At 39.7% G+C, this 18,041-nt stretch overlaps 1 long non-coding RNA gene across 4 annotated transcripts in view; it reads right to left on the bottom strand.

The window, feature by feature from the left end:
* Positions 1-6,125: 6,125 nt before the first annotated feature.
* The window catches only part of LOC131810982 (uncharacterized), a 109,183-nt gene continuing 97,267 nt past the window's right edge, over positions 6,126-18,041 (bottom strand). For 3 of the 4 annotated variants that reach the window (XR_009345779.1, XR_009345778.1, XR_009345777.1), the window contains 3 exons: positions 16,370-16,470; positions 8,813-8,923; positions 6,126-6,725 (listed from right to left, as the gene is read on the bottom strand). This is a non-coding gene — a long non-coding RNA (uncharacterized LOC131810982). The remainder of the gene's footprint in view (positions 6,726-8,812; positions 8,924-16,369; positions 16,471-18,041) is intronic. The other variant, XR_009345780.1, reaches the window with a different exon arrangement.

The following is an 18,041-nucleotide window of genomic DNA, read 5'->3' as shown; positions in this document are numbered from 1 at the left end:
ATGTGTTTATCTCTCAGCCTTTCTCACCAAAAAAGTCTGCCTTAGGAGATGGGGTGAAGTCTGCTTGTAATTCTCTCTGCAGTGGCAAAATGCATTGGGGCAGAAAGCAATCTGAGATTTACAGCCTTGAATATTATCAAGATATTTGAGAACAGGTAATAAGACCAATCTATGAACTTGGTAGGATTTATAGCATGTTTCAATCTTGTGTCTAGCCTTGATATATAACAAAACACAGTGGGACAGTCAAGAAAAATTCATGTAGGTTGTAAGGTGCATAGAAGAGCTAGCTAGTGCGCCAGTGCCTGAACTTGGAAGTTATGTTCCCTACTAACAAGTCCGTGGGGAGTTTTGGACTATTAAGGAAGGGCTAAAGACATTTTACTGTGTTTAATTTAAAAAAAAAAATACCCTAAATAATCTGGTTTAGTATTACTGCTATTGATATTGTGAGGTTAAAGCCAAAAGCAAAAGCAAGATTTTACCGCAAAACCAAAAGGCAATTGTGAAAATAATCCAAAACCACACAAAAGTGGAGAGAAGAGTATAATGAATTCTTATGCACCCACCATTCAGTTTCAACAATTGTTAATTTGTGGCCAGTCTTGTTTCACCTGTTGATCCTAACTCCACTCCAGATTATTTTGAAGCAAATCCCATTTGTCATTTCGTTAAAAATATGTCAGTACACAGCTCTAAATGAGAACTTCTTTTTTAAACAGATCACACCTAAAATATTAATCCTTATTCTTTAACATCATCGAATATCTAGTCAGAGTTCAAACTTCCCTTACTATTGTTTGATTTTTGTGACTTGCTTGACTAAAGATGCAACTAGATTGTAAGCCTTGCGATTGACAGACATGGCAATTTATTTATAAACTTAATTTACAGGTTTCCAAGCCACCTTTCTCATCTTGCAATTTTGGTTTTATAGAGTACCTCACATGTAGATTTTACAAATTGCATTTAAGCCAGTATTTTTTTTTTTTTTTTTTTTTTTAGTATATTTTGACAGAGACAGATCCCAAGTAGGCAGAGAGGCAGGCAGAGAGAGAGAGGGAAGCAGGCTCCCCGCTGAGCAGAGAGCCCGATGTGGAGCTCTATCCCAGGACCCTGAGATCATGACCTGAGCTGAAAGCAGAGGCTTAACCCACTGAGCCACCCAGGTGCCCCTAACCCAGTATTGTTTAATGTGTCTCTTTTGTCTTCTCATTTCCTGTGAATTGGTTATTAGATCCAGAGTTTTGATTAGACTTATTTTGGAAGAAGGTTTTATAAGTAGTGGTTTTTGAGTGTGTTCTGTCAGCAGGCATTTATTTCTTTTTCATGATATTAGCAACCGTGGATCATCATTACATAGATCTGTTAATTCACTGGGGTTGCACGATTCACTAGTTCATTAGGGGCTACCTTGATTTTCCTAATTCTAGAATTCCTTCATTATTTATCAGCTGAAATAATCCTATAAAGAGAAACTTGCTCTGTTCAACTATTTGATTACCCTAGGATATAGCCCACATAAGTGAAGCGGGACGTATGCTTGATTCTTGCCTTTAATTGACCAGATTTTAAAGTAGTAAGTTGATTCCCTAGCATCCTCCAAAGATAACAAGGGAGATACTTTTTAAATATCAGTTAAAACTCATGGATTTATATGTATTCATTACATATCAATCCATTGTGATTATTGGCCAGTGAGAGCTTTGGCAAATTGTCCCTTGACTCCTTTTAAGAGACTTCAGGAGTCTTTTCCAGCTTTTCTCTGAAATGTTTCAGGCTCATCTAGTAGATTTCCTCCCCTACTCCTGGCATCAACTATTTATACAAGGAGCTCTGAGTCTTCTTGCGGCAAAATGGCTTTAGAAGCCATAATCTGAGACCTATGGAAAATAGGACTTCTTTGAATTAAAAAACAAACAAACAACCCCCCCCAAAAACAAAACCCAAAAAACTTTGTAGATCCAAATATCAAAAACTATGGATATTGGGGCTCCCGGGTGGCTCAGTGGGTTAAAGCCTCTGTCTTCAGCTCAGGTCATGATCTCAGGGTGCTGGGATCGAGTTCCACATCCAGCTCTCTGCTCAGCGGACAGTCTGCTCCCACCTCTCTCTCTCTGCCTACTTGTGATCTCTGTCAAATAAATAAATAAAATCTTTAAAAAAAACCCCAAAAACAAAAAACTAGGGACATTTAGAGAACCACCCGTTTAAAGCAGCTCACAAGATTCCTGAAGATTTTCAGCCTGAAAGTGTTACTAGTTTGATAAAGCACGGTATTCTTTGAATGTCTAAATTTAAAAAAGAAAACATACAGTCTAGAAACAAATAATAACAATATCACTGACTAACACTTGGAGGCTATGGTAGGCTGAAAGCCTGTGCTCCCCCAAATATGCCCAAATCCTCTTCCCTGGAACCTGTGCATAGTACCTTGTATGACAAAAGAAACTTTGTTGCTCTTATGATGAAAGATCTTGAGATGGGGAGACTATCCCAGATTATCCAGATAGGCCCTAAATATAATCCCAAGTGTCCCCAAAGTGGGAGACCAAGGGAGATTAGACTACAGAAGAGAAGAAGGTGATATGACTACCCAAGTGACATGGGAGGGATGTGGCCATAAGGCAAAGAAAACCAGCAGCCCCCAGAAGATGGAAAAGGGAAATGATAGATTCTCTTCTGGAGCCTCCAGAAAGAACGGGACTGGCTACTGCTGATTTTTAGCTCCAAAGGACTTAATCTGGATTTTTGTCTTTCAGAATTATAAAAGAAAATATTTGCTGTGTCTTAAGCCACCGCATTTGTGGTAATTTGTTAGAGTGACTGTAGGAAACACAGAAACTCATCCTAAAATGAGAGATAGGAAGTAGGGCCATGTAACTCGAAGTGTAACAATAAATCAGAAAAGTTGCAAGCCTCCGAAGGCTTCTTGGAATTGTTAAGCTTCACCTTCCGTGTCCGTTTCAGCAACTCAGACTTCCTCTGGAGGCGCTCTGGAAAGAAGGTGTTTGGAGGCTCCTTGGGCAGGAGGTCTGAATGCAGCTACCCACAGCCAGGTTTAAGGAACATGCGGAACTCACAGGAGCAATGAGGTGCTGCGTGATGGGATTTGGTCAACTGGTGGCGTTCCTTGGAGGCGGGAAGAGCTAAGGCTTGCAGAAACACCGTTCTTATAATAACAGTGACTGTTAGCAAGTAATAAAAGAGCTTTTCATCACCCATCAGCAGAGGAATAATTCAAAACATATTTTTGTGAGGAAAGAAGAGGTAATGGGATTGTGCAGTAGTGGGAACTAAGGAGCTGAAACTATTGCTTTTTTTAATAGGGGTTCAGAGGCTGCTGCTGCGTGTGTGTTTTACACGAGACAGTGGGAATCACCCTGCTGACCAAACGCTTCGTAAACTCTTCCCCCTGACTTATGGTTCCTGGGATGGACACTGGCGGCATTTTGCTTCATGCTTCAAAAGTTTAAATAAATAATCCTTCCTTTCAATTCAGCAGCTATCAGGGAAAATGATATTGTTTTTACTCATCCTGGGAGGCACTTCTGAAATGCCCACGCTTTCAAGCAGAAACAGAGCATTTCTGCCAATGAAGCGTGTAGTGAGGTCCCGAGTCGCCAGCCTAACTTTTTATCGCAAAGGAAAGATGAATGCCCCAATCTAAACTTCAGCTGCCTGCTATTTTTCCTATATATGGTCAGTGGTTTCCATAGAATCGAGTATGAGAAAGGCTTTTGATAATGATGCTTTCTTCTCTTGGCTAACTGAAAGTTTTTGATATTTAGGTGAAAAAGTCAGAACATTTTGTGGGATGGGTTGTGAAATTCACAAAGGAGCAGCAGATTCACGCTGGTGTTGAATGGCCTCAAGGGGCCATGGCAAGGTTACTGTACTTAGGAAGAAGGGAAATGGATGTCCTTTTAAAATTCCACACAAAGTCCCTTTCATAAAAGTGTATCAATCCCCATTAAAAAACACAACTTGATGTGTTTGACTTGATGACTTTGACTTCTTTGGCAAAATAACCATGACAGTTTGCCATGAACGGGACATCAAAGAACCAATAAATTTAATGAGTGGTTTCCAACCCTCCACACTCACTAGCTAGTATGTTTCACTGCTACTATGTCCACATCTAAAACAAAAAACAAAAGAATCTCAATTCAAATTGACATACCTCTCAAGCTTTAATACAGAGACCTATTGTCTGAAGGGGTAAAATGGTGACATAAAGGCTCTGGCCAAGTATTTGGCTCATGGTGCTTAGAATAGTGTCATTAAAGGCGAACTGCTTTCAGTTAAAAACCGGTTTTTCTAGATTCTCTTCTCTGCAAATGCAAAGGATGCAAGGTTGAGTCATACGTGGCCAGATAATATTTCTCTGGGAAAACAGGAAGTAAGTTGGGAAGCCTTGGGAAAGAGGGGTAACGTGAGGCTGATCGGTGGGGAAAGGTGTGGCAAGGGGCGATGAGGTTGGCCGAAAGGACAAGCTTCATCCTGTTCACAGGATTTCAGAGGATCTCCCCGAATCTTTCCATTATCTCAGGAGCTGCAAACTCTGATGTCAGAGCAGCATCTTAAGCATCTTAAGTTACAAGGCAACCTGAGTGATGAGGCCTATGGCAAATGGCAGAACAGGTCTGCGCAAGAAGCCGACATCTTCTTAGCTGCGGCCCATTGTCACCACGCACACTGCCAAATGCAAATATGGGCTGAGTCTTGCTAGAGCTTCTGATTTTTTTAAAAAGCCGGAAATCCATATTTTTATATGTTATCTTCAGATTTTGAAATATAAACAACTAATTCCAGTAGTCCTAAAACACTGTGCAGACTAAACAAAATGTGTCTGTGGGCGGAATCAGGTCCTGGGGCCGCCACTGTACATCTTCTGCCTTGGACACCCAGAATTACTCTCAGAACAACCACCAAAGAGCTGACCCAGCAGGAGTACTGTTACCTCTGCCTCAATTAGGAAGGTGGGAATCACCTTCCTTTTTGTTGTCTTCATGAACACAGGGATACATGCTAGAGACAAGGAAGCCATTATACAGCAACTGCCTTGATCTGCACATATTTAAAGGCTGTCCCCTACTAACTTGTTGCAGTAAATCCCAAGATCTTCGTAACTGTGACTACCAACAGTTTCAGCCAAGGAAGTGGAAAGATGACCCCCTCCACATTTCTGCATTCCAATTTCTACACAGTACATCTAATGGCCATAACCTAGCTCACATCCAGGAGCTCCAGCATAATGGATTGAATGGTGGCCCCTCCAAAGATAGGTCTACCCAGAACCTGAGGATGTGACATTATTTGCAAAAAAGGTTTTTACAGAAATAATTACGTTAAGAATCTCAAGGTGAGGTTATCCTGGATTATCTGGATGGGCTGGAAATCCAATGACAAGTGTCCTCATAAGAGACAGAGAGGAGGAGACACAGGGAAAAGAGAAGTCCACTTGAAGATGAAGGCAAGGAATGCCGGGAGCCATCAGAAGCTGGACTAGGGGTTCTCTCCTAACCATCAAGGGAGCACAGCCCTGCCAACACCTTGATTTTGAACAGCACTGTAAGAAATACACTTCCATTGTCTTAAGCCATCTAATTTGTGGTAATTTGCTATGGCCATCCTAGGAAATAATACACCTAGCCTCAAGTGACTCTAGGAAGCTTCCTTATCCTCAGCTTTCCAGCCTTTGCCATATAAGAACACTCCTACAAGAAGGGTGGGTGGCTGCCGACTGCTAATCCACTATGTTTACCACTTGGAAATAGAAATTGCATGGATCACGGGAGAATAAAGATTTCTTCTGAGCATGTCTGTTTGGTGATAGCTAAACTCAAACCAGTTTATTTACATTTAAAAGTCTATAGATCATGTCATGCCCTAAAGTGACTCCATAGCAACTAAACACATCTAATGTACAATGCCAAGAGCAACATTTAAGCATTTAAGCAATGTTCTTAAATTTTTATTTATTTATTTATTTATTTAGAACGGCATTGCCTGTGTAAAGACTTTAAGGCCAATTCTAAATTGGCCAAATTTATCTTAAATTATGAAGCATCAGAAGGTATCTTATTTTTGTAAAAAAAAAAAGAAGAAGAAGAAGAAGAAGAAGATCCTGGTATTCTTTATTTCTACCTCTATATGCACAGCAACCTTTCAGCAACAATATACCTCCTGAAGTTAAATGTAAGGCATAGAATACCATGCTGTGCAATACTCTATTTAAGACACACAAGAATATGTCGTGTTTCCAGCATCATCTAAGGTCAGTTAAATGAGATTTGTGGTCTTACAAAATAAAAGAGTCATTTTCTCAGGTTGTTTAGACAATGTCTAGAAGACATTCTGTAACAGATAATTATCTTCTATAGCAGTTCCTAGTGTTGGGGTAGGAATTCTACCACCCCTTTGCTGGGAGACTGAGCTGATCCCTGTCAGATTCCATGCAGGTGGAGCTTCTCCTCTGAATCTAAGTGGGATACCAAAACTGGGACAGGGGGAGCAGAGTCTAGAATCTGTTGAGAATCTGAAGTTCAAAAATCCCCTGTCTTCAAACAGAACGGGGAGTGAGGATGGAGAAAAAGGGTGAAGCCAGGGGTCTGAGACTGGAGAGAACACAGTGATGAGAGAATCTGGGGAAAGGGCCTCGTGGGTTCCAGGAGACATCTGCTCTTGGTGCGTTCTTTTCAGGAAGAGCAAGGATGTGGTGCCTGGTGGGATAGACAATTTAAAGGGTTAGAGTAGAAGGCACCCCCTGGGACAATTAACCTCCTGGTGTAATGATAAGCTTCTGATAAACACAGAAACTCACTGAAGTGAGTGATCCACATTTTCTCAGTCCCGTGGACCGTGAACATACAATAATAGGCAATTCAGTATTCAGGATGCAAAGTTCAGTCTCTAAGTACTCAGAAATTTAGAAGACTTATATGTTTAATAACATCACAGAGTAGATAGCAGCTGTATGATGTAATGTCTGCATGGATGGATGGACGGATGGATGAGAAAACTCTATCTCCCCCAAAAAACGTTCCTCCCGCTTACCATTCTACCATTACCTTGGGCCAAAGTATCACCACAAGCAGCCTCTGTTAATATGCAAGTACACTATCCTGAGTTACAACAATAAAGGCCTTTTCTAGAGAGTTGTGCAGTTTTCAAAGCATCATGTTGTCAATATTCCATATCATTTTTCTAACATTTATGGGGAGAGATTGAGGAGGAAATAGGAGCTTTGATGGAGAGATATGGGAGGACTAATTAGGGAGCAGAGGGCATGGTCAGAGGTGACAGCTTGAGTGGAGGGATGCATCAGAGGACTGTAGGCATCACAAGGACACTCAGGGCCCATCGGGACCTGAGAAGCCCAAGAGAACACTGCCAGGCTCTTCAGATGACTTCCCTCCTTGAGTGTCTTATACCCTACAACTCAGAAGGAGGTGTTTGCTGACACCCTTTCCTGCTCTACTGGGACTTTGATCTACTCTCTCTGTGCCCAAGCAGTGCCATGCATATTTCCAGAGGCAAATTCATCATATAATTGATCTCCAGGGGCAAAAATCTGGGACAGTATTTTTATTGCAGTAGAATATGGGACTATTGCATTATAGCTACAACCCTAGGGTTTGGTAACTTCATGCAAGAACTTTTCTTTACCAATTTATGTCTGAAATTTAAAAGACGTTTTGTGTGTAATAGCTCAGTACTTTATTTTTTTTTTATTTTTTTTTTTTTAAAGATTTTATTTATTTATTTGACAGAGAGAGATCACAAGTAGGCAGAGAGGCAGACAGAGAGAGGAGGAAGCAGGCTCCCCACTGAGCAGAGAGCCCGATGCGGGACTCGATCCCAGGACCCTGAGATCATGACCTGAGCCGAAGGCAGCGGCTTAATCCACTGAGCCACCCAGGCGCCCCAATAGCTCAGTACTTTAGTACCACTTTAGGTACCACTGTCATACCCGCTGAGTACTAGTTCTTGGCAAGCATCCTGGGAGAAAAAGGGTCAAATGAAAACTGTGTTTTTAATATAGTATGAGCCCGAATAAGGGATTAAAACCAATTAAGTGGAGAAAAGGCAGAAAAAAAAAAAAAAAAGAAGCTGTTCATATTCAACAAACAAACAAATCCTAATAAACCATACGTTGTAATTTTCAGGTTGGTGGGAGTTTTTTGGTGCTTTGGATTGCACTCAGTTACAAAGTAAATCTTACTTTGAATAGTTGATCTAATAGAGTGAGTTTCCATATTGATTTGGTAGCCTTCCTAGTCTTCTAGGTCTCAGCCTAGAGCCAGGCTGAAAAGGTTGGGTCACATTCTTTCCATGACATTTTAATGAGCAGTTTAGGGAGTGTGGCTGGTACGATGATAGTAAGTGGGGACAAGTGGCAAAGATTAACTCACTATTCATCTTCCCTCCTGCAGAATTTAATACCCCACTGTGGCTGTCAACACAATGATAGAAATTATAAATTAGATTAGGCTCTACAACATCTTGTATACAATAACTTCACTTGCTAATTAAAGTATTTTTTTCAGGTTTTCAGTAATAGTATTCCTTTCCCCAATTTTTCTATACGTTGTATAGTTACATTTTTGTTCAAATACAACGCACATACCATAAAATTCATTTTTAAAAATGTACAACTCAGTGGGGTCTTTTTTGCCAAAAAAGTTTTTAAAACGGCCACGGTACCCATTACCAGCCATTCCTCAAGTGTATATTGAACTGACTTGCAAATAAAAAGAGAGGTTGTTAAGGAATACATTATTTATGAGAATCAGGAGCTTAGACATACTTTTAAGATGGTGTGAGGGTGCCGCTTTCCCTGATAAGTCAGCTTGTGCCAGGCCCTTGATTTTTCGGATTCTTGCCAATTTAATTTTTTTTGACTGCATGCAAATCTCAGCTGTTGCCAAAACAGAGAAAAGCAATATGTGAGATAATGAGTGATTCACAAAAATTTCTACATATCATTTTATATCACTCTCTTTCATAAAAAAAAAATATTCCTAGGATTTTATTTTACTAGTTACTTCTAGTAACTACTTAAAAATTTGTGGACAGGAGTTTGGAAATCGTAGCTCAATGATCTAAAACAGTATCTGGCACAAAGCCACGAAACATACAATGACTACCATTCTCTTAACCTTAAAAAATAAAACTGCCAATTATTTTACTAGCAAAAAAATGGGTTTATTTGGGAACACCACTGAATTCCAGTCCCAGATAAGAAAACCACAGCACATCACAGCTTAAGTCTGCAGAGCGAAGCAGAGGACAGGTCTTTTCTAGCGGGAGTGGAGTGGGGGGGGGGGGTGGGGGGGAGGGGGAGAGGGGGAACGGGCTGTTAGAAAGGAAGAGTCCATTGGCTTAAACTGGGAGTTCAAAGTATGACGGCTTTTCATTGGCTGAGTTGTGACTGCCTCTCAGCGGCTGGGCTGCTGTAGGCGGAGGAGAAAAGCCTTTCTTCCAGAGCAAGGTTCTTGTGGGGTCTGCAACTGAAGATGAGTGGTGGGGTGTGAAAGCTCCTCTGTCAGCCTCCCATTCTAACGAGGTTTCCTTTTATTAATTTTCACATTACTAACGATAATAATTTGTGTCCCTATGTAATATTTAGTTCATAGGTATCAACAGATTTTATCATAATGTATAGACTTAGCATCTGTACATTAGTACAATTATTAGTACATTGTACAATTGCTATGTTGTACACCTGAAACTAATGTACATGGTATATCAATTACACCTCATTTAAAAAAAAAAAAAAAGACTGGGCACCTGGGTGGTGGCTCAGTTGGTTAGGTGACTGCCTTCACCTCAGGTCATGATCTTGGAGTCCCAAGATCTGGCTCAAGTCCCACATCTGGCTCTCTGCTGGGAAAGGAGTCTGCTGCTTCTACTGACCTCTCTCCTTTCATGCTCTCTTTCTCTCTCACGTGCAAATAAATAAAACCTTTGGGGAAAAAAAAAGGTTTTGCAATGCATTCATTATCTATTTTTCAAGAGAACTGTGTAAAATCTTACTGTGAAAAATACCTTATAGTACATGGACAGTTATTAGCAAGAGCTACAATTTATTGTCTTGTACTTGACAATGGTTACCAATATCCACATGCTTTACAAAGTAGATGGCAATAGAATACAACACCAGTAGTGGGTAATGTAAAAGCTAGTAACTGATGGGGTGCCTGCCTGGCTGGCTCAGTTGGTAGGGCATATGACTCTCGATCTTGGGGTTGTGAGTTAAAGTCCCATGCTGCTTGTAAAGATTACTTAAAAATAAAATATTTTGGGGGCACCTGGGTGGCTCAGTGGGTTAAGCCTCTGCTTTCAGCTCAGGTCATGATCTCAGGGTCCTGGGATCGAGCCCCGTATCGGGCTCTCTGCTCAGCAGGGAGCCTGCTTCCCCCTCTCTCTCTGCCTGCCTCTCTGCCTACCTGTGATCTTTCTATCTGTCAAATAAATAAATAAAATCTTTAAAAAATATATATTTTTAAATAAAGATTTAATATATATATTTACTTATTTATTTGACAGAGAGAGAGAGAGAGAGAGAGAGCAAGCAGGGGGAGCAGCAGGCAGAGGAAGAGGGCAAAGCAGATTCCCCACCTAGCAAGGAGCCCAATGTGGGACTCAATCGCAGGACCCTGGGATTTTGACCTAAGCCAAAGGCAGATGTTTAACCAACTGAGCCACCAGGTATCCCCAAAATAAAGTCTTTTTAAAAAAATAGTAACTGTTTTATTACCCAAATGAGTAATACAATTTTAGAAAATTGACTTCATACCTCTGAATATAATGTGAATAAGGAAATGCAGCTTTCACTTCAAATGTACCCTCTTCTACATGCACAGAGAAAAAAAGGCACACTTGTTTGAGTTTCCATTCACTGAAGCAGCCAGTGGTTAAATACTGATGTCTATCATTTCTAGATGTATTTCATGGATTTGAGGGTGTAGCAGTTTTTAAAGATGGCCACAAATTCTTTGACACTTCTCCCTTCAAGAATTAGGGTTTATGTGTCTTCCCTTCCTTTGAAAGTAGGCAGGCTTATGACTGCTTCGACAAAATGGGTAAAGAGAAGAGATATGTGTGACCGCCAAACAGGGTCATCAAAGGCCATGCAGATTCCACCTTGTTCACTGGGACACCGGCTCTTGTAAGAAGTCTGACCCCTCAAGCTACCACCCCGGAGAAGCCTCATGAAGTCATTCTGGTGGACAGTCCCAGCTGAGCCTAGCCCTACAGCCATCCCTATCGGTCACCAGACCCGGGAGTGAAGCCATCTTGGATCCTACAAATAAGACCATTTACTAGATGAGTAACCCCAAGTGACTTCTGTATACTAATAGTCAAGCCTTTCTCAAAAGTCTAACCCACAAAATTATAAGATACAATATGAAGAGCTATTGTTTTAAGCCACTAAGTTCAGGATAGCTTGTTACGCAGCAATAAATAATTGGAACTGAGGGTTGTCCCTTTGCATCATGTGCTCTACTGTTGATCCCTTGGACTGGTTATACTGGCAAAGCTGCTAGTCCCTTCCTCCATCATGGCTCTAAACGTTCTCCAAAGAAAAACCTTCCCAGGGGGAGACAGTTGTTTCAGTTCTAGCCCGCTCTTCCCTTCCTTGTCCCTTGCCCCATCCTCCATCATTTTGTTTGCTTTGCCCTTTTGCTAAAAGCCTTTGAATTTATGTCAGACCTCAGTTGTTTTGGTCTCTGAATAGTTCAAGCGATCCGACCTAAGGCCTGTCATACACAAATACATCTGGAAATTTTACAAAAAGTAATTTCTTGAAAGATTTAAAAATTCTTTCCACTGACATTTAGCCAATATCACATGACTGTTCTTGAAGTCTTTTCTTTCATTAAACTGGATATTCATGTACAAAGTGAAGTGGAAAATTGAAGTCATCTCCCTTGATCTATAATTTTTAAAAATACAGAAAACAGAAACAAAGAGAAAATGGAGATGCCAGTTTTCCACCTTTCTAAATTAGTATATCTCTTACTCTAAAGAGAAAAGAAGAAAAATCCATGAAATCCAGTCCACAACAATAGATTCTAAGCTTCAATGACTTTTTAAGTTTGGGGTGAGTTTTGATTTATATCTTGGCTGGAAGTTTAAGAATCATTCATCTCTAGCTACATATAGAGTATGAGTGATATAGGAATGAGCTGGTATTGGAGGAAGAAGTCTCCTGGATTAGTGGCTAAATCCTCAGGATATCTTAGGAGCATATATGATGAATCCATATTTCCTCCCATCCTTCCCTGAGAATACAATTATGCTTTGAGTAAATTTGTGTACATCTTATCAGAGTCCTATCTTGGTATCTTCTTTTAACAGTACAGCTGTGAGTTTCTAGATGATGGTTGAGAATGAAAGCAAAATTTATGTAAGTACAGGAGCTACCCAACTGAATATGTGTGTGGGAGAGAGGTCAAGGTTACTGGAAGAAAAGAGAGGGGAAGAGATAGAGGTAGCATGAGAATGAATAAAATAATTTTCTCTTGACCCAAGACAAAGATATGTTCAACATCATACTTGCTGCTCATCAGCTAGTATTAGGTTTACTTTTATTCTCCTGGTTGAATTTCTTGAAGAAGGGCAATATATGTGGCTTTAAAATTTTTAAAAATTTTCTGATCAGGATTTTGGAACATTTCAAAGACTCTTCAGTGACCCCCACAGAAACCCCACAGGACCCCCCCAGGATATGGCATTGCTACAAAGTGTGGATCAATGGCCCATAGCTTGACATCATCTGAGAGGGGCTTGTTAGAGATGCCCCTTTTCAGACCTACTAGGCCAGAACTACCTTTAAAAAAAAGTAATTAATTAATTTTTTAAAAAATTCCAGTTTAATTAACATACAGTTGTTATATTAGTTTCAGGTCTATAATATAGTGATTCAACGATTCTATACATTACTCAGTACTGATCATGATACGTGTACTCTTCATCCCCTTCACCTATTTTGCCCATCCCCCTACCCAGCTCCCCTCTGGTGACCACCAGTTTGCAGAACTAACTTTTGAACAAGATACCCAAGTGATTTGTGCACACGCGAAAGCACAAGAGACATGGTTCTAGTCCATATCCTACTCCATGTAGGAACCAAATGGAGTGAATGTTGGCATATCCTAAAATAAGGAAATTATCATTATAATGACAGGTAAAGAGAGTTCAAACTTCCACTTTTAAGTAGGAAAACAAAAATTTGAGCCTAGGAAAACAAAAATTTGAGCCAAAATCAACCAGTCAAACAAAACCAACAAAGTGGTGGAAAATCAAAGAAGATAAATGTAATGTATGACTTTAATGGGAAGAGTGAAGAGTAGCATCAAGATAACACCAAACCAAACCAAACACAGCTGGGTGGGGGGAGGCCATGATATAGGACAGATTGGGAACCATTAGTCCAATGGAACAGGGTGACCTAGGGATTACTCTATGCATTTAGTAAGCAGGAAACTCTTCTCTGGTGATTTTCAACCGACCCTGGCCTTGTGGATTTGCTTGTGGAAATTCTTAACCTGTGATAGACCAGCAAGTTTACAAGAGAAGTCCTTAGTGGTACTAAAGTATTTGTTTGTTTGTTTGTTTTAGCACAATTTTTTCTGAAGCAAGTAACCCGTGTTTTAGGACTGTCTTAACAGGTGTTTTTCTTAATCCTTTTTTTTTTTTTTTTTTTTAAAGAGAACTGCTGAGTTCAGAGGAAATGAGCACTCTTTTATTTAAATTTCCTGAGATTAGAGGAGGAACATATTGCCAAACAATGCCTCTTCACTTCAAAACCTCTCCCCATAAATTATTTGAGGATATCTTATTAAAAGTCTGTAAAATTTCCTATTAAGAATGGTTGATTGCAGTCCAGACCATCATAGTTTTGGTGCTTTCCCTGAAATACCACAGCTGTCGGGAAGAAATATATTTTGAGACAAAAGGTTTTGTTTCCCCAGCCATAAATTATTTTAGTGATATCTCAAGATAGATAAAACTTTCACTTATGTTTGAGTGAAAGAAGATTCTACTGATAACTTGTTAAAAATCTATAAAAAGAATATGAGAATGTAGATGTAGATAGCAAATTAAAATCAGACTTCCTTTAAGTTTAGCAAAGCAATTACTTGTAAAGCCAGTGAAGATTATTATTATGGATAATGAAGTGATTTACTGGAAAATGTGGAAATGACATTCAATATGGCCACATCTCTGCACAACCTCAAGTTGGTATTTTCAACTTTAACCTTGGAGCCATTAAGAAAAAAAAAAAAAAGGCAACTTACCTCTAGTAATATTTTATGTAAATTGCTAACCCCAAACCCTACTAACAGTGATGTGAATCCTGAATAAGGTAAGAAATGTCTTGTTGGAGATGCTTAACTATAGAGAACAAACTGACGCTTACCAGAGGGGAGGTGGGTGATGGAATGGGGGGAGGGACTGGGGGCCGGGCGGGGGCCGGGGATTAGAGGGAACACCTCTTGTGATGAGCATTGGGTGTTGTATGGAAGTGCTGAATCACTGAATTCTATGCCTGGAACCAATAATACTCTCTATGTTAGTTAACTGGAATTTAAACAAAAACTTAAAAAAAAAAAAAAAAAGAAATGCCTTGTTTGTAGTGCTGATGTGGTAACCCATTGATTTCATGGTAGATGAGATCTTTAAAACATAGTTGCTCCCCCTAACGGGAATAGGGTAATCCTCTCACTCTCCTTTATCCCTAAACAAGGAGGATCTTTCTTACTGTAGTCCTAAGACAATGTACTTTATTAAACACATTCATTTTAGAATTGCACATATCTTTTTACCCAGTGGAAGTAATAATGTATACCAAGCAAGCTGCTAAAGACTTCCAATTTTATTTATTTCCTATGAATTTTTTCAGGGAACATTGGGTTCATAAAACATTTTGGAGGCCAGAAGAACTTTTTTTTTTTTGCTTTTGTTTTCAGTTTTGGTGTAAAACCAGTGAGAAAAATTTGTTATGTCTTCACTATTTCCAGAGTGATGTTAATGAAGAAAGATCCAGTCCATTTTTCCTCGAGTCCCTGAACGCGAGTTCTATTGACGTCTGGCAAATGCAGATCTTTGATATTTAACTGATGGAAATTAACAGTGGATAGAATTGTGGGGCCTGAGACTTCAGATAGCTCCGTAATGATTCAATTCCCCAACTTTGATGATAGCGGCAGAGTGGCACAAAATGCTCCTGAACTTTGATAAAACAATAATATTTTTAAATGTGTGATAAAATAATCTTATCTGTCCACTCACTTTGAGTTTGGGGATGACGGAGAAATTGTGTCAACAATTTTGGGGGCAGGAATTAAAAAACGGAAGGGACCTTTGCAACTTTTTAAAATAAAAAACATGCATCACAAAAATACAACATTGGCCTTTGGTAGGGCGACTGAAGTAAAAAAATGATACAGCTCTGCGCATCCTAGAGCGTACTTCGTGAGCAGTTCTATGTTTGAACAACTTGATTTTGCCTCGAATAAAGGATCTGTACACAGTCTGCGCAGGCCTCCCCTCGCAGCCTGCAGTTGTTAAAAGAACATTAATCATTTAAACAAGGTCACAAGCAACAAAGGCCAACGAGGGTTCAAAGTTTACAGGTCCCGGCATTTATCAGGTAGAAATGGGCTACATTTCAATATTTCATAAAATATCCTTTTATGAAAAAGCGATCCGTCATCGTAGAGCCTGGCAAAGCTCTGGTCATTCCAGTGAGCAAAATGAATGATGACCCGGAATCGAGAACCCCTGTATGGGTTTATATTTTTGTAAGACCACCATGGCTGGAACATACGTTTTCAATTTCTATAAGGATGTGATTATTATGTGGGAATGTCTTCCTCCCTCTGGCTAAGGCAAAAGATATATCAATGTTGTCTCTGCTTCTGATAGGCAGGTTAGGATCAATGGGTTAAGGAAATCACAGAGCTGGTATTACCAAATACCATGCAAATTGTGGTTTTCCACGGACTTTTGTGGTAACTTAAATTATTTTGATGGGACAGGTATATAGCTGAACGCTTTTGTTTATATTTAGCTTCTGTAATTGCACCGGCTTTGTCATCCACCATTTGATTGTGTCTTAAAAATTAGTCTGGATCTGTTGCGTTTCTGATCTGAGTTTTGGATTGGGTGTTTTCCCCATTTGTTGGTGGCTTTGGATACGCCTTTTCCCATTCATTTGAAATCTTACCTTTCAGGCATCTCAAACCTTTCAGTATTCTACTTCCCAGTGCGTGTGACCTTGCTCCTAATCGAAGAGACTTTTTGTATCTGAGTTTATTTTTTTAATAGCCGTATTGAGTCACAATTCACATACCTTACATCTTGCCCATTCACAGAGGCCAGTTCAACTGGTTTTGGTATGTTCACTGAGCTGCGTAACCAGCACCCCAAACCATCTGAGAACGTTTTACTACTCTGAAAGGAAACCGTATTCGTTAGTGGTCAATCCCCATTTTCTCCCCAAACACCCCTCAGCCTTAGGCAACCTCTACTCTACCTTCTGTCTCTGTAAATTTGCCTATCCTGGATGTTTCATATAAATGGAATCACACGCTATGTGGTCTTCGGTGACTGGCTTCTTTCACTGAGTGTAATGTTTCCCAGGTTCATCCATGTTGTAGAAGACATCAGTACTTCATTCCTTTCTGTGGGTGAATAGAATGCCACTGTGTGGATATACTACATTTTGTCTATCCATTCGTCAATTTCCATTCAGATGGAAATTTGGACTGTTCTCCATTTGGGCTCTTACCATTCATGTACAAATTTTATGGGGACAACGTTTTAATTTCTCATACGTGTATATATACCTAGGAGTAGAATTTCTGGATCATATCGTAACTCCATATTTAACATTTTGAGGAACTGCCAAACTGTTTTCCAAAATGGCTGCACCAGTTTACATTCCCACATGTTTGAGGGCTTCAATTTCTCCATATACTTTCTAAAACTTGGTATCACAGAGTTTTTGATCAGAACCTGTCTGCATTTATTAGTACTGTTCTTATAGTGCCAGAATTAGACACTGAGAAAGTATGTACTTAGTAGAAAAAGTATTTAATTATTTAATTAGACTAGGAAAAGTATTTAACAGAGAAAATGACCCTGAAATTTATGTAGCACTAACTTTCCAAGAGTTTTCCCATCTTCCAGTATACTATAAAGAATTAAAATTTTTTAAAAACTCCACTTTTGGAGTTACACAACTACACCTCCATCCTCATGAGTTCTGTTGGAACTCAGAAGTTTTCTCTGGTGGTCATGGTTAAGAGGCTACAGGATGGAGTAGATAATGCAATAACTAGTAAGTGGAAACATTATAGAAGGACTTATATAATATTTCACTGGGCTGAGTCAATGCTGTGGCAACATGTCTCAAAAATAGAAATTAAACCATTTTTTAAAAATTAGCTGTAGAAGATGCCTAGATTCTAAGAAAGCAAAATCTCATTGGCCACACAATATTCCTTCATACAAATAGACCATAATTCATTTAAAAATTTCCTAATTTTTGAGCATATAGATGGTTTCCAAAGTTCAATACGGTAAATACTGCTGCAGTGGTCAATACCACAATCTCTCCCATGCCAAATAAAGAGCTGATAGACTGAATTTTCTATTGCTGGCTTTGGCTTCATGGAGATCCAGTCATAGACTATCTCGAGATTGTGTAAAGTTGATGCAAAACAGACTTCACTTAGCAAAGGGCTCATCCAAAAGACCCCTGCAAGCCCACTAAACAGGGGCATTCCAAGAACTCAACTTATCTGTCTTAAAAGGTTAAGCTATCATGTTGACCCTGCCAAGATTGAAACCTGTGCGCCCAAGACGGCTACATATTTTCAGGCTGCTGCTGGCCCAAGGTAGCCATTCACTTCAGCTATACCAGTGTGATTTCTTTATCCCTACAACTAGAAGGCAAAGACTCTGTGATTCCCCTTTGAGATGATGCACCGTAGATCTTTCTTTCTTACTTCTGTAGATTT

Source organism: Mustela lutreola, chromosome 1 (genome assembly GCF_030435805.1).
Source record: "Mustela lutreola isolate mMusLut2 chromosome 1, mMusLut2.pri, whole genome shotgun sequence".
NCBI lineage: Eukaryota > Metazoa > Chordata > Mammalia > Carnivora > Mustelidae > Mustela > Mustela lutreola.
Note: the sequence above shows the minus strand (reverse complement) of the source record. Positions and strands in the feature narration are given on the sequence as shown.